General features: G+C 34.4%; 1 protein-coding gene across 2 annotated transcripts in view; it reads left to right on the top strand.

The window, feature by feature from the left end:
- The window catches only part of agap1 (ArfGAP with GTPase domain, ankyrin repeat and PH domain 1), a 219,059-nt gene that overhangs the window by 1,740 nt on the left and 189,324 nt on the right, over positions 1–27,995 (top strand). The gene's annotated exons all lie outside the window — the stretch shown is intronic.

Here is a 27,995-nt window from a genome sequence, read left to right as displayed (position 1 = left end):
CACAAAATGACAAAAAAAAACACATAGAGAAGACACAAAATGACAAAAAAAATACACAAAATGAGAAGACCGATGACAAAAAAAACAACAACACAGATGAAGACACAAAATGACTAAAAAATACACAAAATGACCAAAAAAGACACAACAAAGACACAAAATGACAAAAAAAAAACACAAAACACAATGACTAAAAAGACACAAAATTACCCAAAAAGACACAAAATGAGTAAAAAAACACAGAAGAAGACACAACAAAAGACATAAAGACAAAAAATTACCCAAAAAAACACAAAATGACTTACAAAGACACAAAATGACTAAAAAAGACACACAATTACCCAAATTGTTACGCTGAACACACAAGACACAAATAAAATAGAGTCCCACTAGAATAAAAACCAGAGTTGATGACAGGATCACACACAATCACAAGATCACATTTATGTTGGTTTTTCTTTGTTTCTTTTTGGTTCAAAATGGTGATCCAGTAAGTCAGAATAAAAAATAAATTATTATTAGGTCATATAGGTGAGGTTGTGCGGGGAAAAAAATAGCCCAAAACTCCATAGAGTTAAAGTCCTGTCAGTGAGCAGCAACTTTCCTTCCACGTATTTGTGAGTGACACTCAGATGTGATTATACTTTGTTTGTATCAGGTGTTTTGACATATTTCGTTTATTTCCTGATGCCAGCAATAACATCTCAGCTCAGTCTGGTTTATTGCATATCATTAGTATCACTAATAGTTGCCTGGTTCTGCATTTTTCCAACTGTGTTCTTTAAAAAGACAAATTAGCATCTGAATAACGCTACCATGATGTTTTGTTTTACAGAAAAGCTTTTATTCAACTGTAAAAAAGACGTAGCCAAAAGCTCTTTGAGGCAGTGATTTTGCAGGTAGTTTGTTTTATCCCCCCAAGCAATCAAGTTAAAACCACACAAATGGGATGTGAAACAAATTTGGTAGTAGGGCTGGGCGATATGGACCAAAAGTCATATCCCAATATATTTAGGCTGAATATCAATATACGATATATATCCCGATATTTTTCAATCAAAGTCAAAGTCAAATGTGACATGTCACAAGTAGTTTTATTGAAACCGTTTATTTAAGTGAGCATAAATATTGTACAACAACAGCAGAACCTTTTTTAAAAAAAAAATCAAAGCTCCATAAAGTGCACATTTAAATAAAAAAATATCTTTACTAAAAGTAGCCTATGAAATAAAATAGGCCAATCTTTTTCTGAAATTAATATATTTATATGAGAAAAGAATAATGAACATTGCAAAAAAACGAAATATGACAAACCCTAGTAAGGGCAGCATTTATATGTAAAAGAAAAAAAAAGAACTATATCGATATATGCGATACGGTCTAATTCCATATCACATCAAAAAATATATCAATATATTTTTTATATCGATATATCGCCCAGCCCTATTTGGGAGTAGTATTTGCGAAGTCTGCTTTACTATCATTGTGATCCTCTGGTTTATTGGGCATTATTTGACATATTGAACGTTTTCGTAAAATCATATAGCACTCAGTATTGATTTATCGATTCATGCTGGTGGGAACAACTGGTTTCTGTTACACTCAAAAAAAAAAAATACTGCATATTACCTAATTCAATCAGTGCAACATTTTTACACTTAAAACTATTGAGTTGATTTGAAAGCTCTCAAATCAGTTAAACAAAACATGAGTTGTCATTTTTTCAAGTACGTCTGAATGAATTGACTTGGCTCAATTACCACATAAATTGAGTAAATGTAACTGAAATTTATTAAGTAAACCATGTGGAAAACACCAAACAAACTGACTAAATATAATTTAGGATATAACTGCAAATTTGCTTATGATTTACTTAAAAAATGTGTTGTACTGACTAATTTTACACTTCTTATTACAAATATTTAAACCATGTAATCTGTGAGTCAAATATTAATTTATTTTGAAGAAGTAAACTTAATTTATATATGGATATTTTACACAAAGATTCCTGTTGGTATTCTGTAATTTTGTGTCATTTTGTGTCTTTTTTTGGTCATTTGGGTCTTTTTTTTGTCATTTTGTGTCTTTTTTCGTGTCTTTTTTTTTGTCATTTAGTTTTTTTTTTCTTTTTAGTCATTTTGTGTCTTTTTTGGTCATTTTGTGTCTTTTTTTTGTCATTTTGTGTCTTTTGTGTGTTTTTTGGTCATTTTGTGTCTTTTTATTGTCATTTTGTGTCTTTTTTTGTCATTTTGTGTCTTTTGTGTCTTTTTTCTCATTTTGCTCATGAATTTTGTTGTAGTCAACTCAAACACTCATCATGATGATATTCAGCATTTTTATTTAGTATGCATACCTTTGTATTACTGTCACATTTACAGGTTCCTTGAATCATTTCTTAAAGTGCAGCTAATATCCTTAATATCCATACAATTTTGTGTCTAAAGGCTTTCCATGTATGATGACATTTTATACTCATGTAAATATATTGTGGCACAGTAGTGAAACAGTAAAAAGATGAAATGGCAAAGTTGAAAAAACTTGAAAAGATGAATAACGGAGTAAAATGCGTGATGGTCCCCTGTGATCAGATAAAACCAGCAGAAATGTGAAGGTACTCTGGTTCTGCTGCGTCACATGGTTGTTGCTCGCTTCTCAAGGCTTCTTATTATTAAAGTTCTGGCTGTAAACTCCATGAGGCCAGTTTCAGTTTGATGATGATATACCAAGTAAAACTGGAGACAAGCTCAAATATATTTAGTATAAAATGATAGAACTGGATGGAACCCTCTTATATGTTAGATTTGACACCTTTGTTCACATTTGCAACATTTCAAATTCTTTATTGAGCATGATAGTGTTTAGAAAGTTAAAAAAAAGATTCAAAATCACATTTTATGTTCGACTAAAGGACTAAAAAAGACACAAAATGACCAAAAAAAGACACAAAATGACAAAAAAACCCACATAGAGAAGACACAAAATGACAAAAAACACACAGAATGAGAAGACAAAATGACAAAAAAAACAACAACACAGACGAAGACACAAAATAACTTAAAAAGACACAAAATGACCAAAAAAGACACAACAAAAACACAAAAGACACAAAATGACAAAAAACACAATGACTAAAAAGACACAAAACGAGTAAAAAAAGACACAAAATGACCCAAAAAGACACAAAATGACTAAAAAAACACAGAAGAAGACACAAAAAAGATTATTATTAATAAGCTGAGACGTGGAGTCGTGGCAAAATAAGTTCATTTGAGTCTCTGGATGATGATGATGATGATGATGATGACAAAAGGATCCCGTGTTTGTCTCAAACCTGACTCTGTTTAGAAAACAGCGTTTTCTGGTCCCACACTGGGAGCTGCTCTGTTTGTGTGTTCGTTCGGTTGAGTCCTATGATATTTTCCTATTTTTTTATTCTCACAAAAATAAGAGGAACATTTGACTTAAAGCACATCTTGAACTTTGCAAAACTTCCTTCTTCTGCACAGCTTCAAAGGTCAACATCGGTGCAATTTTGACCTTAAAACACAGAAAATGTCAAGCAGAGCTGCTAATAATAGACTTTAACTGTGCGAGAGCAAAATTGGCATCAATTGGAAAAGAAAATGATTGCAGGTTTTAGCTGGGACGAGAAGCTGTATAGCTCAGAAAAAGAATCGCTGATCATCTTTAAATCCAAAATGCTGTTGTCAGCGTGTCGAAGGCTGCTTTTCTCTGCTTTTAATCATATTAAACTAAATATCTTTTGGGTGTTTCTTATTGATAGTGAGACTATTAAAGACGTCATTGGACTTTCAGAAGCCGGGATGTATATTTATTTATTTAATCACAGCTATTGTAAATGATTGCATGTGTGTAGGGCTGGGTGAATGGACCAAAAGTCATATCCCCATATATTTAGGCTGAATATCGATATATGATTTATATCCTGATATTTTTATCTCAAAGTGAGAGCAAATGTTCAGTCAAAGTCTCTTGACTGAACATTTATTGAAACCCTTTATTTAGTGAATATAAATACTGTATAACAACAGGAGTACCTTTTTAAAAAATCAAAGCTCCATAAAGTGCACATTTAAATAAAAAAAATCTTAAATAAAAATAGCCTATGAAATAGAATAGGCCAATGGTGGTATAGTTGCTGAAAGTAGGTGAAAAATCCAATTATAAATGGGTGGTCTGTAGCCTAGAGGTTAGGGAATCAGCTTGTTGCTGGTTTGAATCCCAAGACTCATGGGTGAAGAACTATTTGTCAAAAAATAGCAACATTATGGGATGTCCAAAATGACTCCCTCGAAATATAACTCGTACTATGTCTGTCTATTTTTGTCAACAAATGTCAAATTTTAATATGCCTAAAAAATTCTTAAAATGGTTCAATTATAATATGGCCAGAAATGACAGAAAAACACCATGTTATGGGATGTCCAAAAAAAGGCCCTTTCAAAAAAAAAAAGTCATACTAGAGTGTCGATTTTTGTCAAAAATGGTCAAATTTTAAAATGCCTAAAAATGGGTCAATTATAGTCTGTTGATACATATTAGAGCATCATATGGCCAGAAATATTGATATTTATATGAGAAAAGAATAACGAACATCACAAAATAACTAAATATGACAAACCATAGTAGGAGCAGCATTTATATATAAAGAAGAAGAAGTTATGTCTGAAGATTATAAGGACATACTTTATTAAACTAAATATATTTATATATATATATATATTGTATATACTTTTATACGAATGAACAATATAGCCATAATGAGGCACAATTCATTGTTTTGCGTTAAAATAAAGTTTTCTATATTTTTGATTATGCGTCCAGATAACAATGTCATGGTTTCCCCACACTTATATACAATAAATATTTAATAAACTTTATAAAAATAAATATACATTTGTTTAAAAATGTATAATTTAACAGAATATAATCAAATATGATGTTTTTTAACAATGTATAAAGAACAACATCTGAATGAAAATTGATGAGAAAAAAATGGTTAAATGTTACGGTAATGATAGAATTCTTTGAATTAAATATGTGTATATTTTAATAAAATACATGTTGGTGATACCAGCTACCCTTGAGCATATTTAAGTGTTTGCCAAAGAAGAAAAAAAAAAACTTTCATTGTTTTTTATTTCTATTTAAAAATGTGTTACGGTAATAAATTTGGCCTCACAGTGTCTCTAAAAATGTCAGAAAATACATATTTATCAGATAGATTATAAACTCATATTAAACAGTGACTTTAGATTGTATATGTTATAAAGAGTCAAAGCAAATATGTATTCAATGCTCTTGGATTTTTTGCTATGAGCTGTACCATGTTCATGAGAATCACCCATATGGTCTAATTCCATATGACATTTAAAAATATATCTACATATGTTTTATATCGATATATATTGCCCTCTGCGACGTATGTTGTTGTTGTGGTTGTCACTGTCATGACGCGTTGGTTTATATTGGGTTAATATTACTATTTTTAAATTTTTAAAAAAAATTGATTTAATTAGTTATTTTATTTATTCTTGTTTATTTGTTTTCTCTCGTTAGCGCTTCTTGCTTTGTTTGCCTATTTATTTTCATTGTGTGATACATATAAATGAGCCATGTTATATATTTTTATATATATGTCATAGCATCTGCCCCAAATCCACATACACACACACACACACACACACACACACACACACACACGCACACATACACCTGTGATGCCTCTGTGCAAATCGTTTATCATTCATGTTTTTCTTTGTTGTTGTTCGCGCTGTATGTCTACCGTCTCTACTTGTGGTCCACATGGTGTAGTGTATTTGTCTCTCATGTCACCTGTTTGCTACGTCATTTCACCCAAAAAAAAAAAAAAAAAGATATATATCGCCCAGCCCTACGTGTGTGCCAGATTTCTGTGCAGAAATGTGGACTAAAACGAATAGGGTTTGGTTTGAGGGAGATTTTCTAGAATAGTTTGAAATATTTGAGTAGCAACAAAGGATTTGGACACAAAAGCCCAAAGTGAATTGAGTGAGTGTGCTTTAGGACCAGCTGAGTGAATGTGCTCACTGGCTGCACAGCTGTCTCAGCTACATAACACAATGGAGTCAGAGCAGTGACTCGCTGCTACTTTGCTCATTTCCATTTTCCCTGAATTCACTGGCGCTCGGTGACTCACTCGGCCTGCTTTCATGCTGGAAATAACCCAAAACAGCAGCAGCAGCAGTAGCAGCAGCAGCAGCGCCGTCATCCTGTTCCTCTGTTCCTCTCAGCGCACATCTGGACGCGTCGCTCACATTCACGTCAACTTACACAAGCTGTGTTGTTGTTATGTAAGTCAGTGAGACAAACTGCCCCTCTCTGACTCTGATTGAGCAGGTGACTCGACCTAATTTGAGCGCCGCGACTCACATCTCGCCACGTATCCTCTGTTGGCGCCGGGGCTCATTTGCATGTGTGTGAGGACGGATGGATGTCCTCCGTCCAGGTGACACTGACCCACTTTCTGTGTCTGGCCTGAGACAAACCAGTGCACTTCATTCAACATTTCCCACACACTATAAAAAAACTGTTGTTTTTACGTAGGGGGTGTGCCATATCATATCGTTCACAATAATATCGGTATTTTTTTTTTTATGTTTAAAGAAATGCATATCATGATATTGGCAACGTTCATACTTCTTGATGTAGTGGTTAAAGTTGTTTTTATCACAAAAAGCTACTTACTCCCTGTTGCTAAACACATGCAGCTTTCAAAATAAGAGCACAGTGTGTTAAGAGAATCCACCACAGAGTTTACAAGAAGACTGTCAAAATAAGATGCCTTAAATAAAACATATAAGAACCTTTATTCCCCTCACAAAATTTCATTAAAATATGCCCCCGGAACCTCTAAATATATTTTTTTTAATTATTTGCTCATATTCAAGAGTCAAGAGTAAATGTTTTTGTATTTGGCAACTGTTGAGATTTGCACTTCAAACTACATTTTAGATTTTATATTATTTATACAGACTAAAAAAAAAATCATATTTTCTATATCTTTTTAAGTATTTCCTAATATCGTCAAGAATATCGTTATCACAAAAATAGCCTGCAATATCGTGATATTCTTTTAGGGCCATATCGCCCAGCCCTATTTTTACGGTAAAAAAAAACAAAAAACGGCAGCTGTGGTTGCCAGAACTTTACCGTAATAAATACGGTAGAACCTCTTTTTTTTTGTTTTTATATACTGTATTTATTCACTTTTCTTACAAGCAAACATACAGAAGACAGGACCAGACAAAACGACAAAACAACAACAACAAGCTAGGAATACCGATACAAAAATCAAAGACCCAAACAAAATAATCAGTTCCAGGTAAATGTGACAGGTACAATATGCAGTACAGAGCGAAATACAATGTGAGCTAAATAAATACAGAAAACACATAAAAAATACAGTTTTTTTTTAATACAAATGCTCTTGTTAGTATAGCAGAAATATTTACATGAGTATAGTCAAGAAATGGTTTCCATATTCTTTCAAAGGTATTTGTTTTGGAGTGAAGAAAGAACCTCTTTTTAATATTACCGTAAAAAGATGTTTGCACTGTTGATTTCACGTTTAAGAATTCCATTTTATTCCATTTTTTACTGTGTAAATAATGTTTTTCCATCAAAAGAAACACTGTTATTGTTAGTGTTTATATATATATATATATATATATATATATGTTTCTTTTTTTTCTCTTTTCTTCTCTTTCTTTTCCTCAATGAAATAATTAATCGAATAAGCAAACAGTTAAACATGAATATTTATTTACTTATTCATTTATTCTTTTGGCACTGCCTCTTGTAAAAAATGCATAAATGTGGCAGGATGAATTGAATATGTGATGAAGCTGCTAATATTTGTAATCTCATAACCTGCATTGAAGTAATTAAAAAAAAAAAGAAAAAAAAAAGAAACGCTGTTCTGCCATATAATTGACAAGAAAATACTTTATAAATGCCGCATGAATTAAAGATTATACCATTAAATATTACAGTATATTTCTGTTAGAGATATGGTGTTTAGTACATTTAACAGTTAGAAAAAGTATTTTTTTTACAAAAGGTAAATGCAAAAATGATAGTGATGCTTGTATATATTACATTATATTTTTGTTACAAACACAGTGCCAGTGTATTTTACAGTGGAGTAATGTATTTAAAAAAAAAAACTGTAAAAAAAAAACTGTTTTGGCTGATATATACATTTACAGTGTTTCATTGTTACTGAAACTAAATTGACCCATTTATCATTTTACGGTCTTTTACTGTTATGGTTTAGCAGTTTTTCACCGTAAAATCTACAGACATTTTTTACAGTGTATTTTATCCAAACAAACGTCAGATAATTAACAAAAGCTTCAACAACCCGAGGCTGTTTGTATCAACAGGAAGTTGTTTCAGATGTTTGGATTATGCTCAATTATCTCTCTGATTGCTGTTTTTCTTTCATGATAATCTTTTAACAAAATCAGGCAGTTTGCTGCGAAAAAAAAACATACCTTATTTTATTTCAAATGGCTCTCACTTCTGCAATTCTTTATTTATCTGAAAACATCCTCCATTTAAAGAAGTTTTAACATTCACTAGTGCAGTGGCTGAGGAAGTATGTATTCACACACCATCCAGCACATACACATTGAACATTGATAGCATTTATGGTTAATAACCAATGCATCAATATATGGAAGCACATAGTCCAAACAAGATGTTAAAGTAATTGGGATAGCTTGAAAAGTGGGACAAATGTAACCTTGCTAAATAAAAAAAAAAGAAGGAAAACATTTTAATTAATTAGTTAAAATTCTGCTTTTTACAATATAATTTGAACAAAAATTTGAACATGAGTTTTTTTGTCTTTAAAGAGGGGAACAAAAATAAAATAATAGACATGTAGACATGTCGTATATATATACACACACACACAAACAGATATTTTATTTATTTTTGTGGATGTTTGCGACTTTAAATATCTTTTTTAAAAGCGCTTTCAAAAATCCATCCATCCATCCATCCATTCTCGTCTGTTTATCCGGGGCCGGGTCGCGGGGGCAGCAGGCTTAGCATAAAAAATGAAATTCATTATTATTATAACTAGTGCAGTGCCCGTAGGAAGTATGTATTTGCACACCATCCAGCACATACACATTGAACATTGATATTCGCTGGAAACTATTTGAATTTTATTGGAAAATCGAACCTTGTAGCGCACTTTAAAACTCCTAAAGATATGGTAGGCTAAACAGACAGATGAGATGAGTCAGGGTGTAAATCCAGAGTGAATTGTGTTACTGACCAGGTGTAGGCCTATCACACAATGGGGCGGAGCTCCCCTAAAAGGGGGCGGAGCTCCCCTAAAAGGCGTTCGATCGGAAACAGTGCAATGCTGCAACACGTCCTACGTAAATAATGATATTTTGGAAATGCGCATGTCATGCGCAAGCCACATACGAAATCTGAGGTCAGTCTGACTAACGGTCAGAGAGACATGCCCTAGACACACACACACACACACACACACACACACTTCTTGCTTTATAGATAGATGATAATAATAACAGTAGCAGTATTTACAAAACCCCACGATATCAGTAAGGGTCATTTTTCTTCCAGGTTGAGGTTTTTGTTGTGGTTTTGTTTCAGTGTCAGTGTTGAGGTTTTCAGGCAGGTTATTGTATCAGTGTCATAACTATGGTTTAGTGACAACACTAAGCAGTATTGATTCAGTATTTAGTGAAAGATGAGTGGTGGCGCACAGATTTAATGGGTTAATCCATTCGTCCATTTCCTGCCTCTTATCTGGATCCTGGCTGCTTTAATTTAATTAATAACATCATGATGAATAATACTGCTGGGAAGTACTGAAAAACTGAGATTTAATAATGCAGAATTAAAGGCCACATCATCCCAACATCATACTTTCATACATTGGCTGATATGATCGTGAAAAGCGTATGAAATTGTATCTTTTTATGTTTTTAAAAGTGCATTGTGAAATAATTTAGAATGTCATACAAACCCATCAGGATGCTTGTTTATTTTTTTTGTGTGCTTTTTTTTAGTGGTACAAAAACAAAATGTTATGACTTCAGGAATGAAAAATAAATACACAAAATGTTTGATAATATGTACATTTAAAATTCAATATTAAAGATAATAATGAGGAAGGAGTAAAAAGATAAGTGGGATAACAGGGAGTGAAAAATTTAGGAAAAAAGACTATAATAATAACACAAATAAAAAAAAAAATGTAATGTAATGTAAAAATGTAAAAAAAATACATACACACTGAAAAATATCTAAAATAGTTAATAAAAAATATGTATATTAAAAAATAAAATTGATAATTACAATAATAATAATATATTGAAAAAAGTAATTAGGGAGGTAAAAAAATGAATGAAAACAGTTTAAAATTGCTAATAATAATATATACATTGAAAAATAAATTTAAAAAGGTAATAAGGAAGGACATTAGGAGTACAAGGACATTAAGCAGGAAAAATATAATCAAATAATTAAAAACTGATGGCTCCAGACTCTATCAGGTGTCAGTTTGCTGTTTGCGGTGTTAGTAGATCACAGTGGAGAAAAGTAGAACAGGTTTATCAGAGGCGCTCTCCAGTAACACAGTTACCTTTCTTCTCCACTGCAGCCTTTTGTCTCGCGCTGCTTTTGTCTCATTTCTCTGGCCTGCAGTCAGTGAACGCACCATGTGACCTAGTTAGCCTCAGCGCTGTGTGTTTGCTCAGCCTGCAGGCTCCGTGTGTATCCTCTCTCTTTTTGTCAGGGTCGTACCCACACAGCGCCCGCTCCCCGCCCGCCAGGGACGCTGTGGTGACAGAGTCAAGCACTCAGACCGCCACGGTTCGGGTTCAACTCCCGATCGGACCACCTGTAGATGAAGCAGATCCTAATTAGTCTTTGCCTTTTGGTATTTTTTATTTCATTACTTTTCTTGAGATAAAGTCTGAAGTGATGTCATGTTTTATCCAACGAACATTCAATAAATATGAAACATTTGGACAGGGCTATTGAGGGTACATTTATAAACTAATGTAAATATTTAAGGTAACATGGTTATATGTTTCTCAATAAAACTTCATATTTACAGTAGGGCTGGGCGATATGGACGAAAAGACTTATCCCGATATATTTAGGCTGAATATCGACATATATCCTGATATTTTTAATGCAAAGTGAGAGCAAATGTTCAGTCAAAGTAGGGGTGGGCGATATGGCCCTGAGAGATTATCACGAGTATTTTTGCGATAACGATATACTTGACGATATTAAAAAAATACAGAAAAATATGTAGAAAAATATTTTTTAGTCTGTATAAATAAATAAAAATCATACAACAAAATAAAAATCAATCATAAATCTAAATGAAGTGTAAATTGCTAATCTCAAAGGTTGCCAAATACAAAAAATGTACTCTTGAGTATTAGCAAATAATAAAAAAATAACCATCTAGGGGGTCCGGGGGGCCCCCGGGAGAAAATTTTGTACATTTTATAGTACAATCAATCTCGTCCATTTTGAGAGCTAAATGTAAGCAAACAACTCATATAACATTTTTCACAGTCAACAGGGCTTTCCACTAGGACATGGAGCAGCCAGACTGTGTGGATTAGAGACATTTTTGTCATAAAAGCCCAAATTTGGTGCCTCTCACACATTCTATTGCCACTATTCCATCATATACACTGATCTTAATCATTGCCTATTTTAATTAATTATTGTAAAGTAATGATTTATTTTAGGCATTTTATTTTGACAGTCTTCTTGTAAACTCTGAGGTGGATTCTGTGCTTTTATTTTGAAAGCGGCATTGTTTAGCGACAGGAAGTAATAGTAGCTTTTAGTGATTAAAACCAAAACAACTTTAATTGTGAGCTAATGTTAGCTCGCGGCTAACGAACGGCATAATGCAACAGTGTGTTTGGGCCGTTTGGACCTCTCACAAGACCGGACAGGTTGATAGGATTTAGATTGGCGCGTGTACACGCAGATGCACACGGAGAGTAGGTAGGCACGGCAGCTTGCTGTATTCAGCGCGCGTGTTTGAAAGTGTGAATGCGCGCGCGCGTCTCGGAGGAGGATGGAGAGGTGCGGGTCGGGTGACAGACACTCTGATTAGCAGAGACAAAACGCAAAATAACTTTATATTATGAATAGTGTAGATAGACTTTCAGCAGCTTGAAATGTGATGTTAGCGCAGCACATGATACTATAGCGGGCCGCCACAGTCTAGGTCATTAATAATACCCCTAAGTCAAAGTCAAATATGACATGTCAGTTTTATTGAAACCGTTTATTTAAGTGAAGATAAATACTGTATAACAACAGGAGAACCTTTTTAAAAGAAAAAATCAAAGCTCCATAAAGTGCATATTTAAATAAAAAAATATCTTAAATAAAGCCGTAGATTGCCTGGAGCAAGGTTCACAGTGTAAATCTGAACTATATCGATATATGCGATATGGTCTAATTCCATATCACATTTAAAAATATTTCGATATGTCTTTTAAACCGATGCATCGCCCAGCCCTAATTTACAGTTTCTCAATGTTATCTTTACCTCACCTGGTTCACTGTTGTCGTGTGTGTGTTTGTGGGAGCAGCCTGAACACGCTGAAACTGAAATTTTATTTGTTTTTTTTTGCTTTGTTTTGGTGAATGTTTCTAACAGAAACTTTCTACAATCTACAATGTCATTAAGCAGACGCTTTTATCCAAAGCAACGTACATTTGAGAGAACATACAACACAAGAAAGGATGAAGTCAAGAAACAACACAAGAATAAGCAAGAATAAGTGGCATATATTACATTGAGTCCTGTTGGGACGTAAGTGCTTCTAGGATGTAAGACATTTTCATAACAAATGGACAGTTCAACGACCGTTGGAAAGATCACACTCTTGATTTTTAAAGAAAACAGACTTTTCAAACCTGCTGGCTTTCCAACTTTCCGACGGTCCTTGAATGGATCATCGTTTATGAAAGTTTACGTGTGAAAATGAACCAAAACAAAGCTCAAATTTGTGATACTTATGTAAAAATCACTTTATTCTGCATGAGTCACTTTAAACGTGTCCAAAATAAAGCGTTTGCACTAACCAGATCCTGTTAAAAACATTAAATTCTGCTCCTCAGCGACACTGTGAAGACATGATTGATTCTGCTTAGACGAACAGTCACGGGATACACATCAACTTAGAAAAGGTTTACACAGAGCAGAGGGGAGAGGACAGGAGAAGCTGGAAACATGGAAATATTTCAATATGTAGAATATGTGGAGCAAACTTTTTTTTCCAACATTCGTGACACTTGGAAAAGTGTTGTGTGTAAATATAAATTCCACTTCATTCCATTAAAAGAAAAATCTAACATAATTTATCAGAGAAAATCTACTTTTTTTAAATGATTTATGTCATTATAACTGTTTTATTCCACACAAATTGATTGTGCTGTTTCCATAGAGCTGCAGGATTCTTATGCTGCATGTTCTCGTGCGTTTGGATTGTCAGTGTCACATCAGAGGTCCCTGTTTGGCTTGTTTCTGCTTGTTTGTTGAGAGCAGCACTTTCCCTGAATGCTCAGAACAATGTTATGGTGGCAGATTGCAGCTGGAGGCAGAGAGTGCTTATGTAAGGGCTGATTGACGTCTGCTAAAAACAGTAATAACAGTAATAAGAAGTCACAGGGATGCTTTTTAAACGAGGGCTTTAGCCGTTACATAACATCGGCCGCTGCCCGCCGCAGCGCTGCCAACACGCTAGTCTGTCTTAAGAAATTATGCTGAGATCTCTGCACCTTTTGTCCACAAAGCGCTCCGTCCACGTCCCCTCCCCTCCCGTGCCGACTGCACCAGATTAGGGTGGACGTTATGTGCTCGCCGTAAAGTGGTTGTGTACTTTTTCACCCACAATCGTTTGTTTTCCTGCAGGCCGCCTTTCATTAGGTCTAATGTACGAGGTGACGCATGAATCATCACCAGGGTGAAGTACAGTGAGCGTGCTCAGTGGAGGCAGCAGGGCAGCCCCATTATGTGCCTCTGTGTTGTGCTTAATTGTGTCTGAATGTTACGAAACCAGCATTTCGTGAGAAAACACCGTGATTGATGTTGATTAGAAGATTAATATCTGAAGAATGTTGACCGTTGCATAAAATTTATGTTTCACTACTACTTTTAACTCTCAGCTGTCAGATGGATATCATGACTCTACAGTTTCTCCAGCAGCAGCAAGTTGCTGAGTCAGCCTCTGGCAGGTAACAGCTGCAGCTTTTAAATTAACAAGAAAGTCAAAAGTGTCAAATGCTGGCAAAGTGTTTTTTGTAGGTAAAGCCTAGGGCTGGGCGATATATACTGATATAAAAAATATATCGATAGATTTTTTTTAATGTAATATGGAATTAGACCATATCGTATATGGGTCAGTGACAAATAAGGGTTGGCAAGATGTCAAATGGTGTAACCACAAAAAAATGATAAATATTAAATACTTTATCCACCTACATTGTATTTAAGTGGACTTATATATATAATTACTTAATTTTAAAAAACATCAAATTACATTTTTTTCATCATTTACACATTTACGTCAATATTGAGCAGAACATATTCTAAATACAACCATTTTTTTTTATAAAGTTTTGACAAATTATGTAAAATTTGTTCTATACCATAGTGTTGCAATGTAAACGTGGATTGTATTTTTTTCTCATTTTAGTTCACATTTATTTTCCTGTATATAATCAGATTTTTATGGGGAAAAAAATTACTGGTTACACCAACTGACACTGGGTTAGATGACGTCATTGACCCATATATCGATATAGTTCATTTTTTTTCTTTCTTTACATATAAATGCTGCCCTTACTAGAATTTGTCATATTTAGTTATTTTGTAACGTTTGTTATTCTTTTGTCATATAAATCTATTTATTTCAGAAAAAGATTGGCCTATTTAATTTCATAAGCTATTTTTATTTAAGATATTTTTTAATTAAATGTGCACTTTATGGAGCTTTGATTTTAAATTTTTTTATTTATGTTCACTGAAATAAACTGTTTCAATAAAACTACTTGTGACATGTCATATTTGAAAGAACGCTCTCACTTTGCGATAAAAATATCAGGATATATATCGTATATTGATATTCAGCCTAAATATATCGGGATATGACTTTCGGTCCATATCGCCCAGCCCTAATTAAGCCCAACATCAGTGTCAAAAGACATTTACCAGATGTTTCTACAGCTTTCTTCCTTTAACTCATTAATAAGAAAATTAGGCCATAGAAAGAAATACTTCTCTAAAAAATTGCCCAAAATCCACTGAAAGATACTGTAAAGACAGAAATTATCATCGGAGTTAGAACTTTCTGACGGTCCTTGGAAGGATCATAACTGAGGAATATGTGACCTAAACTGAGCTTTAAATAGTGATGTTTTTGTCAGAATCACTTTATTCTACATGTCTCATTTAAAAGAGGACAGGAGAGGCTGGAAACATTGGAATAGTTCACATGTTGAATATGTGGGGGAAACTTTTCTTTTTTTACAACATTTGAGACACTTGTGGGCACGATTATAAGAAAATAATGCCTTAGAATAGTAGAATAGTTCACATTTTTAATCACAATTAATTTTAAATTTAACAAATCAAAGCTCTGATTGGTTGACATATTTAACCCAAGTCACCATGGCTATTGCTAATGGAAAGCTACCAAAAACAACTGTTTTCAGTGTTGGATTTATGATTATAAAACAAATGGAGCATTTTTCTAGACATTTTCAAGCTGCCAAGAAGAAACCAGTCCGAGAACATTTTCTAATGTTTGATCTTTGTATCACAGTGTGATTCAGATCAGAGGTCAGTAACAGCATATGGGAGGTGAGATGAGTGGGAGCGGGTCAGACAGAGGTCAGATGTCGCTTTGTGTTGTTTACTAGCTCATCCAGTGAGACAAGGTTAACTGGGATCTAACTGGGATTATCTGCAGATCACAACTTTTCCTGCTTCCTTTAATCCGCCTGGAGTGGGTTTTATGGATCCGAGCTAAACTCAGATTACAGTCAGAGACCTCCAGCGACTCGGTGCTGTGTTCAGGTGTCAAAAAATGTGGAGGAATCCCAGAGTTTTGTGCATTTCTGTGGAAAACTTTAGGAAAATATGCCGCAACTGGTTTCGGAAGGAATAATTCCACGTTGTTTTCATGCTACACTGTTGGAAAATGAGCCCAACAGCAGGCTGGTGAATGACCACTGACTGCGTCCCGCCTCACTCCACTCCACTAGAAGATGACTCGCTGGTTAGCTCACTAAAGCTACAGTTTACAAACTGAAACCTGCAGTAACAATTATAAAACACACAGAAATACAAGAGTATTAGTTGGAGCAAAAGTATCTTATTGTATCAAACCCTGCTAGCATGAATTACTAGGTTTAATTTTATCCAAAACTTATTTAAATACAAAACACATTTAAATATGAAGATTACTGTGAAAACTAACCTCATGCCTCTTCACGGGCTAAAACATAAAACATGAAACTCCTTGACGTTATCTACAGTATCCCCTCACGTGAGTTAGTTTTACGATCGACAGGAAGTCTTTTTTCGTCCTTTCAAAATAAAAGGGTCTATTATCAAAACAGGTTTTTGCATGGTACTGTTTATGTATTTTTTATTTTGCCCATGTATGCATGTTTTATACATATTGGAGTATTATTATTATCATTGTTATTATTATTATTATTATTATTATTATTATTATTATTATCCTGCTGGACACCAGAGCATCAGCGTCTCCTTCACCAGCGGTTCTGACCCAATAAAAAACATTTCCAATCAGCTCTGCCACACGCTCCTCTGACTAGGACAGAATTATTACTAAATGTAAAGAAGTGAATAATATATCTCCATCATAATAATAACAATATTTGGATATTATATAGGCTACTAGGCTTTATATATCACGATGTATAAATTAAATAGTTGAATGGTCCACTGCTACTCCTTTTCACTTTTTATGCTGCCAAACAAAACCAGTTTGTTGTGTTGCAGCTGTTGGACGTCAGCGTTTCACTTTCTGACTCTGAGAAATTCCTCTTCTTTTGGGATTAAAACTTACTTACTTACTCACTCACTCACTCACTCACTTACTTCTTACTTACTTACTTACTTACTTACTTCTTACTTACTTCTTACTTACTTACTTACTTACTTACTTACTTATTTACTTACTTACTTACTTCTTACTTACTTACTTACTTACTTCTTACTCAAAACATTGTTTACCTCCTTCAACCAAAAAGCTGTGAAAACTCTCAAGTCTGTGCTCCAAATGTAAAATACTCACCGAAATTGTAAGTTTATAAGTACTTTTATTTGAAAAACCTCCGTCGCTGTGTATTTCTGTAATATTTCTACTTCCTCCTGTTGTTATTTGTAACGGAGCACTTTGCTAATAAAGCGACTTTAGGGGGGGGAAAATCCTCTTTTTGGCCGTATTGCGTCCTTCGAAGTGGTAAACTCTGGAGGCGAGCCTTCTGAATCAGGTATATATTGTATATATATATATTGTATATATTAGGGCGTGGTATTTAAATGACGATTGTTTCCAGCCGCCACATTTATCAACAGCTGATCATTCACACGCTGTGACTGGAGAGATATGACCGTTTGAAAAATCACACGTGAACCCTGACGTAAGACGAAATATACACTCAGATCTGCGCTGGTTTCTATATACATTTGATAAATGAGGGCCAATAGGTGGCATGCTGATTTTACGATGCACCGGAAACGTTTTGCTGCATCTGTATAAATCTGAGTAGAATCACATTTCAAACCACCTCCAGATATGTTTATTTAGCTGTTGTAGTGGTAGTTGGTGAGCAGGATGATGATCTATGATAGCAACAGGAGGATTAAGGGCACTCTGTACTTAAAATGATGTAATATTGTTACAGTCCTTAAATATGTTGATGGATTAGCACACTGCTCTACATTTACTGTTTCTGGAGCGGCTTTTGGATGTCCAGGGCACAGTTGGGATTAAGTGCTAAACTTTACAGTCAATTAAACATTAAAGTAAATAACATTTTTTTTTTAAGTATTTTAGGCTACACTTTACATCTACACTGTAAAAAAATGTTGTTTTTACGGTAAAAAAACAGCAGCTGTGGGTGCCAGAACATGAGCGTAATAAATACGGTGCAACTTTTTCTAATATTACGATAAAATTATATTAGCATTGTTGATTTCCTGTTTGGGATTGCCATTTTATTCCATATTTTACCGTGAAAAATAAAACGTTTTTTCATCAAAAGAAACACTTTTTTGCCATATAATTGACAAGAAAATATGTTATAAATGCTGCATGAATTAAAGATTTTACCATTAAATATTACAGTATATTTTTGTTAGAGATATGGTGTTTATTACATTTAATAGTGTGGAAAAGTATTTTTCCAAAAAAAATATGCAAAAATGATGGCTTGTATATATATTACAGCATATTTTTTGCTATGAACACGGTGCCAGTGTATTTTACAGTGGAGTAATGTATTTAAAAAAATAACAAAAAAATGTAAAAAATACTGTTGTGGTGATCTGTTTCATTCTGAAGAGTCAGCTTTTTCAAAACCTCAGTTCAAAATTTTGTTTCAAAACAAAACTTCTCATCTCTTCTCTTACAGCGTTTCATTGTTACTGAAACTGAATTAACCCATTTATCATTTTATGGTCTTTTACTGTCATGGTTTAGCAGTTTTTCACCGTAAAATCTACAGACATTTTTTATAGTGTATAATTAAAGCAGGTACCATACTTCTGAAAGAGTCTTGTAGGTCTTGCAGTTTGCACAGCAACATTTTTTTCCTAAAAATAATTAAGAGGAAATGATAAAAAAAAAAAGTAAACAAAAATAGGGACACTGGAGTTTCCGGAGTGGAAATAAATGGCAGTAAATAGAGTAAATGTGACTTTCTGTGTCCTTGTCCTGCATGTCCCTTCCTGAAATGTTACGTCAGAGTCCTGCATTTGTCCACACAATGAGATTAACGAGATAACGAGTGTCCCCCGAGCTGGTCCTGATGCTCATTAAACCCAGAGGATGCTTATCGATCGGTCTGCGGAGGAGGAGGAGGAGGAGGAGGAGGAGGCGGCAGCAGGGGGGTATCGATGCAGGAGAAATGTCAGAGATGTGATCTGTGTTGGGAGTAGGAGTCACTGTCATCATGCTGCTGTCAGATGAGGATTTATATTGTACAGATCTGGTTCAGAGCCCTTGCTGAGGAAAAACGGGATAAATTATCAGGGAAACAGCCGCTTTAACTTATCGGCTTATAAAAATGTTGATTATTTTTTCCTCTTGTGTAATCAACTCCTCCGGTCTCCATGCAACAACTGGCTAATCAATCATGGGTTGTTTATTTATGGACTTTATCAAGTATAAACACAAAATTATTCCTATATAATCATAATTGTCAGACTTCAGGAGGTCTTTCTGTATCCATGCACTCAGAAAGTGAAAATGTTTTTTAAGTTTATCTAAGAAAGGATTATTTGTAGAATATATTAGATCAAAAGTAAACCTATTTCATAAAGATTCAGAGCTTTCAGTGAATAAACTAAACATTGTGCATCCCAAAAAATTATACATTAATATTATTTTTTAACTTTAACTAATTATATCTTTTAACAAACATGAGTCCTGATCATAACTCCTGAATAATATTAATACATTTTCAGAATTCCAGATTTATTTTCTTCACATAATACCACTGTTGTTGTTGTTTTTAGTAATAAAAAAATCAAAAACAAACATTAATTTTTTTTTTCTGTATCATACTGATTTTGATGCATTTATATTTTTTGTTCAGTGCAAGATTTAAAAAACCCAACCAAAATACTATATATTAATATAATTTTCAATTTCTGTCCTGATCATAACTACCATATTGTTTTTTAATTTTGAGAATTTAACCATTTAAAGCTGCTGACGTTGTGCACAGTTAGCGACAGCGGCCACAGTTGCGTCTCCCGTGTTTAATCAGTTGCGCATGTGATCACGGTCGAAACTGTCACTAAGTGATTACGCGACGATGGAAAAGCATACGTCACCTCCAGAGTCTCTAAATCCCTCTGGGGCCTTTTTGTAATGGAGACACGCAGAGTGAGCGGACATTAGAGAGGGCGTGGCCTGAGACTTTCCTGGTGGCCACTTTTCCCCCTAAAAGGAAACACGGCTAATGCTACTGTTGATTTTTATGAAAACAGATACAGAATTAAATTATTTTTAATATAATAAATGAATGTATTATTATTATTGTTATTATTATTATTATTATCAAATCATCAATAATAAATGACCAAAAGGTGAGCTTAAAACTTAAGTGTCCACATACTTTTGGCCATCCAGTGTAGAATAACTACAGAGGGACTACAATAATACTGCAAAAGCATATGTTTTTAAAAAAAAATTGTTTACAGGCAGAGAAGTTGTGTTTTTGTACTTGATTAGTCAGAGTTAAATATGTTAAACCTGGAGGCATCTCTCCTCTCTGGGTGTAATTGGACTCAGCTGAGGACGGGTCACCTGTGAGCGCTAAATATACCCCCACCGCTGCCGCCACGCTAACTGCATCGCCTCGCTGTCTGTGGACGGTGCAGGGATCCCTGGGTAAAAACCTCCAGGGTCCCATTAGGGAAACGTCGTTATCAGCCATCCCCAACACATGACTGCACTCGAATGCAGCATCAGTTTAATGTTGTATTTTTATCTGTTTCTGACCTTTGTGCTGCCCGTAAAGCTCTTCACTCAGACTCTGTTTTTGTTCAAGGTGGTTCGGAGAGGAAGTTGAGTGTTTATTCTTTATGAATGAAGGCAAAGCGATGACGCAACAGACACATGAGAGAGACTTTAAGTCCCACAATCACAGTAGAGACAGCCTCAGGGTCAGAGGGCTCCTATTATACAACATCTGTATGGAGCAAAATCAAATATCATACCTTTTTTATTGATAATGTTTTGGGGATTGTTATTGCAACTAATCACCATATCCTTTCAATTCATAGTTTAGTTAATAAAATGTCAGAAAATTATTTTAAAAAATTAACCCTTTAACCCTCCTGTGGTCCTGGGGTCCTTTTTGACCCTCAAATCATTTCCAGCATACAGTTAATATAATTAACTTTCATAGAATTGCATACATAAATTTCAGCATATGTGCCCCTCTGCATCCTTTATAGATAATATAAATTTCAACTTTCTTCATACATTTATAGGTGTTTTATACATTTTTATAGCACCCATGGTCCTGAGGGGTCAAAAAGGACCCCATGACATCGGACTGGTTTTAGGACATGTAGAAAAAAATTATGACCAATTTTTTTCCCCACCTTTTAAGGCAACTCATGACCAACAAATTCATATTTAATTTTCATATTTTTTCAATATTATTGGTCAATTTAAGTCAATATACAATATAGATACAAATATACAAAATTAGGCCTCATTTCAAGAGAAAAAAAAGTAATACAAATTTAATACTTTTTTCAATAGTTATAGTGAAATAATAATTTCTTGATGGGAATGCACAGAGTAGGTTATGTCAACTTTTAATGAAACTTATGTTTTGAAAGCTTCATTTTGGGTACTTTTCCAATATAATTGATGTTCCATTCAAGGGCCGTCAAAAAGTTCAAACTGATGATATGTCTATAGAAGTTTGGCAAATTTCAAGAAAAAAAAACTTTTCAGAGGGGTTCGGTTTCTTTTTTTTTTTTTTTACCAACAGCTACTGATTTCTAGTCATTGAACTGTTGATCAGAGAGTTTTTTTTTGTCTCTTTTTGTCTTTTCAGTTGTCAGTCTGATAAAATTCTGCAGCTTTATGTTTTCTCCGTGTACGGAACATGACTTTTATTGATATTAATGACGATGATGATGATGATGGCGGTTGCTTGTTGTTTTACACAGACAGATTGAGACGTTTGGCTGGTGGAGTTTAACTGATGCCCCACTCTGTCTAATCTGTCGTCCCAGACACCCTGCTGAGACTCCACTGTTAGTTTCTTAATCCGTCTGTTCCGTCCAAACACAAGGCATCCTTTATAGAATCCAGCCTAGTTTGATCCACAGCATGTATAATCACTACAGATACTCTAGCATATATATTTTTACTGATTATTTACTCTTCTTTCATTTACTTTTCTGCCAACATTGAAGGAAACATGATTTTGATGTTTTCATTTGATCTTTTATTGTGAAAACTGTTTCATTCTGAGCTCTGCAGACTAAATAGTATTCAGATTATATTAATGAGGAGGAAATCAGGAGGTAGTTTGCCTCTTTTTCAAGGAAGGTCTTAGGCAACTTGTGCTGATTTTACAGTTTTTTTATTTTTTTTATTGTTTACATTTGGTTATTTAGGCCACAGTGAGTAAAGGAAAAAAAAAAAAAGGCAAAATGCAAAGGGTTTTGCATGTTGCTCCAGATCTCCTAAACTAAATCTGAAAACAAAAAGCTTCTTCTTTAAAGAATTTAATTGGAATAAAAGTTTGCTGTTTTGACTTGACTGTTGGCAGAGTAATTCTCTTTGTTTCATCTTCTCACGTCCCTGTGAAAAGTGCGTTTACATGCACAGTTTAATCGAGCTATGCTTAAAAATCGATTTTGGCGTCTAATAGGACTTCTGTCCTTGTCCCAGTTTACATGCAACTACAACAACAAGAAATTCAAATAACTGACGGGAACATGTACTCCTCCTCAACACTGGGTGGCAATATGCATAGCAGCAGGTTAATATGGCGCCCTTTCTGTTGACCTCAGTCCGACACTTTGTGCGACCGGCTTTCTTGGATGTTTTTGTTCCAGGGTCATACGCCAGCACAGGGCATGGAACATGCGGAGCATGCACACATGCGTTGTCTTGTCATACATGCTGGTGAAAATCCTATTCCATTCACATTATCTGGGTGTCCTAATCAGAGTTGGAGAACTCCAACATCAGTCGTACTAACACGTTTACATGCACTTCAGTTGTCCAGTTATAGTCAGATTAAGGCAATAATTTGTTTTTTTCAAGTGTCATGTAAATGACTGAGTGTTTCAGGCATTTTATTGACAGAATGATTAACTGAGAAGATGCTTGAGTCGATTATAGAAGTTATATCTACCAATGTAAACCAATAAGTTTAACATTCGACATGAATCAATCTGAGCTGATATGATCCGGCTCCTGATCCATCAGTCTTCTCTTCTCTGTTTTTAATGGGTCATTGTGTCTGAATAATGCAGAGCTCCAGGCTTTTGCTGCTAAATTTGGTTCGCCATCTCTCTGGTGATTGGCTGATCTGAATCTCGTCTGCATCTTTTCTCCCGTCATCCCCTTCAAGTCTATCCGCCGCCGCCGCAGCTCCACGCCGCGATGTCAAACCGCTTCTTTCTGCTCGTTTGTGACCTGGAGCGCTTCGCAGTTTGTTGACTGTGAGTCAGCGCTGAGTCATCGTGTGAACAGTCAGTGTCCGGTTATTGAGAGATGCATAGATTTGTCTCTGCAGCCTCTGAAGAGTGTTTAGTGTGTTGTTGTGATGGAGCTCTGAATCACCCTCTGTCAGCCTTTAAACTGCAGTCAGAACACAGAAATGTGATTCGTGTGATTCGTCTGAAAAATGTCCTCCAGCGGCTGAAGATGAATCCAATCCGTTGGTGTGTGAAGTCAGAAAGAAACTGCAGAACGCACCACGATCCATCACACTGCTCTCTGTAGCATGAGGGGCATTGTGAGTGGCATTGTGGGTAGGGCTGTCACGATTACAGATTTTGTTGGTACAATTAGAGAAAACAAAAAGAGAAATAAAAAAACAAATACAGAAATAATCACGATATTACGATTATCACAATTATTTTTGCATTAATTAATTTCACACTATGAATAAGTTAAATCACATTGACTCTCCTTATAGGTCTTATTTTTTATTTATTTCCCTCTTTGGATGCTCTCATAACAAAATAATATAACAACAATGTAAAGTATCCAAAGAAAAAATATAATAAGCCCAGGGGGAATGTCATATATACTAAATGTTTAAGCTATTAAAATCATTTTAATAATTTGTTTGTCTAATCTTATGTGGCCATATAAAAATATTCATGTACTATTTTGGTCCTTTAAATTCCTTTTAAAATGACATCGCCACAAATAAATGAGTAATAAATGAAAGGGACATCCCATAGAGCTTTTACTGCTTTTTGGTCAATACAGAAACAAAAGGAGGTAATGATAAATGTTCACCTTTATAGATTACATTACTTATTCTTATACAAGCCATATTAGTAATAGTAGTAGTAATAATTACGAAAATTATATACAAAATGTAATAGTTATATAATAATATTGGTGATTGTGATGATGATAATAATGATGATATACAATATCTATTTTTTGTATTTATTTATTTACCTCATTTTTTTTCTGATTTATTTCATAGAAATATTTATTATTATTACTTTTTTTGGCATGTTTAATTAATTGTTCGGCTACATGGTGGGGTATTGATTATTTGTATAGTATTGATTTCCATCACTTTTATGATCCAAATTTGTTATTTATAGCCTTTATGTTAGATTTTTATATTTTGTGTGCAACAAAGTTTGCACATTCGCTGCAGCTAGAAGGCCTCATGTATTGTCCCTATCAAATAAATTAAATAAATAATAAATCCAATAAATAAATAAATGTGCTTGCAGTAAGACAGCTTATGGCTTCAGTTATAACTTGTCAAATAAGAGGAGTTTGAGATCAGTGTGCTTCAGTAGTTTTGGCTGCTTTTGGTTTAATCACACAATGAAAAGAGCAGATTTTAACCCCTTGACTCCGGGAAAGCATTACCGAATTTCTACCATTAAAACCGAGAGCGCTGTTGTGTCACTCTATCATTAAGGCTGGGACAGCGGATATGTCATTTTGTAGTATTTGTATTTTTTTCCACCTATTTTCGGTCTCTTGGCCAATGAAATGCATCAGAATCATGATCAGAATACATGCGGGAGTGTCGCAATGCAACATCGGACTTTTCCAGAACTTATAAATCATGGTGGAAGACGACTATAGCGGAGGAGCTCAGCAGTAAGTGACGGAAGCGATCTGATGAAAACAGCGCCGATGATTTAATTGCTGATCCGGACTTTGAACCCTCGGAACCAATCGACCGGCATTTATGGATGAGGAATATGTTTTCAGACGACATATTTTCACCGAAGAACAGACAGATTTGTGGCCATCTGGAGATAATAATAACATTATTAATAATATATTAATATTAATAATAATGCGTCGTTGAGTACCCTGAAAAGTGCAATATATAAAATGTATTATTATTGTTTATTATTATTATTATTATGATAATTATTTTATTTTTTATTACAGTAGGCTAATGAGAACTATGTCTTGATCTTCCAGTGGTCATATCATGTTTGCATCTTGCTAACGGGCATGTATTAGTATTATGCATAGGATTTTTTATTCAGTCAAATGTAACATTTGCTGAGTTTGTTGATTTTTTAAAAAACTTTATTGAAGGTTTGGACAAATAAACTCAACTTCGTATGAAAGCCACGGGTATAAGCTCTCAAATACTTTTTGAATTTCATTTTTATCTGCTACAGAGGCTGAAAAATCTATTATTTAGTAGGTGTTGAATTTTCAGAAAAACTTCAGGTTTTAGGGGGTCATTTGAAAATCGCCCATAGGTTTTCCAGGCATTTTTTTCCAGGCGCTTTAGGCCTTAATGGGTTAAATGAAGACTGGACTTGAGTTCTCCAGAGATTTAAACCTCAGGAGGATCCAGAAGCCTCTCTGCTGGGCTGCTGGTCTTTCCCACCTTTTCCCGCTGATCTGACAGAAAGGCGACACCTCCTCTGCCGCAGAAGTTTTACCTGTCGGTCCAGTTTTGTGAGGAGCAGAGCTGGCCGACATGTTTCCACCTGATGGGAAACAGATGTGACAGCTTGAGGTCAAGCTGCTCCACTCAGGCCAACACCTGCCTCATGTCCCTGTATGTCCCCTGTTCCTGCACCTCTATGGAATCAGGACAATCATGGCTAGAAAAGCCAACAACTCAAAAATGTCTTTTGTGCAGAATAACAGAGTTATAATGGCATAAATCATAAAAAAGGGGGAAAAAAAACAAGTTATGGTAAATAGACTGTAATTATGCTATATATGGCTTTTCTTGTCTTTGTGACCACTCAGATTGCTTTAACACTACAGACCAAGGTTATTATAGTGAACGTAAACTAACGAAATAACGAAAATTAGAATTGAAAAAACATTTTTGTTAACTGAAATAAAAATAAAAAGGATAACTAACTGAAACTGTATTATGTGGTTACAAAACTAGCTAAAATGATAGTGAAAATGTCCTTCGTTTTCTTCTTTGTCAACTTTTTTCATACGTAAACCTTTTTGGTTGATATGAAATCTATTTCATCTATCTGGTTTTATGACTTAATAAACTTATTGGGGCTGAGATGGATCAGACAAAGGAAATAACGGAACATTTATTGTGACCTTATTGAATCTCTCACCCAACAAAAAAACTAAAACTAACACTAAAACCAACCTTCCGATCAGTGGGTGACCACTCTAATAACTGAGCCAGCCGCCCTTGTTGAATTTCTCTGATAAATAATTATTTTTTATTTGGAATAAAATGGAATCTATACATACAACACTTTTCCAAGTGTCAATATACTATGTTTCCAGCCTCTCCTGTCCTCTCCTCTCTGGTCTGTGTAAACAGATTTTCAGTGAATATTTGTCACATGACCGTGAGGGGTCTCATGGCTGAGGAGGAGTATTTAATGTTTTTAACAGGGTCTAGTTTGTGCAAACACTTTATTTTTGGACACGTTTTAAATGACATGTAGAAAAAAGTGATTTTGACAGAAATATCACAATTTTCAGCTTCGTTCTGGTTGCTTTTTCTAATGAAACGTTCATAACCTATGATCCATTCAAGGACCTTGGGAAAGTTCCCACTCCAATGATAATGCCTGTTATTATTTCCTCTAATTTCACAACTTGAATCTTTGAAACTTGGAAAAGATTTTTGTTGGGATATTCCCCCCTACCCTGTCTCTGTATTTTTTTATTATTATTTTCTGGTGGCAATAATAATTTTCTGGTAACAATAATAATAATTAGTTTTATCCCTGAGAGGATGCTGTTTCTAATACTTTTTTATATTCTTTTGAATGAAACATACCTGGTGAATGTGTCAGAGTGCCGAAGGTAAAATGTGGGAGCCAGCAGTGACTTTGTAATGCTGATGAAGCTGTAAGTTTCCTGCAGAGCACAAACAGGAACTTCTTAGTGTGACTGTGCAGAAATCAAAGAGCAGAGAGAAACACTGCAGGGGATGGAAACAGTCAACTGTGGTTATTGGTATGAATTTGTGCAGCTTATGTCACCATCATTCGACGGTGTATTTGGATCGTCTTAGGTAAAATAAGTAAATAAAAATAAGAGAAACACAGGGCCAGAGGATGGGTTAACATTTAGATTTAAAAAAAATGTGTTTCCGAGTTTTAAATTATACATTTATGAGAAAATAACTAGGACATTCTCTGAGATTATAAAGTCATAAATTAGCAAGAAAAAAAATCAGATATTCTCTCAGATGAAAGAAAAAAATCCAACTTAAAAATTTCATTTTTTTTCTTGCAAATGTATTACTTTATAAGGTCAAAGAATATTCAACTTTTCATCTAATCTGTGGATTTTTTTTTACCTTGGACATTCTAAGTAATGAAGAATTTTTTTCTCTTAAATGTATAACTTAAATCTTGGATTTTTTTTCTTTGAATACTACATCCTTCCCTGGCTCCATATTAATTTTTATTTTTTTTACACACAGTGGCC

Source organism: Centropristis striata, chromosome 24 (genome assembly GCF_030273125.1).
Source record: "Centropristis striata isolate RG_2023a ecotype Rhode Island chromosome 24, C.striata_1.0, whole genome shotgun sequence".
NCBI lineage: Eukaryota > Metazoa > Chordata > Actinopteri > Perciformes > Serranidae > Centropristis > Centropristis striata.
The sequence above is the reverse complement of the archived record's forward strand: the minus strand, read 5'-3'. Positions and strand labels throughout refer to the sequence as shown.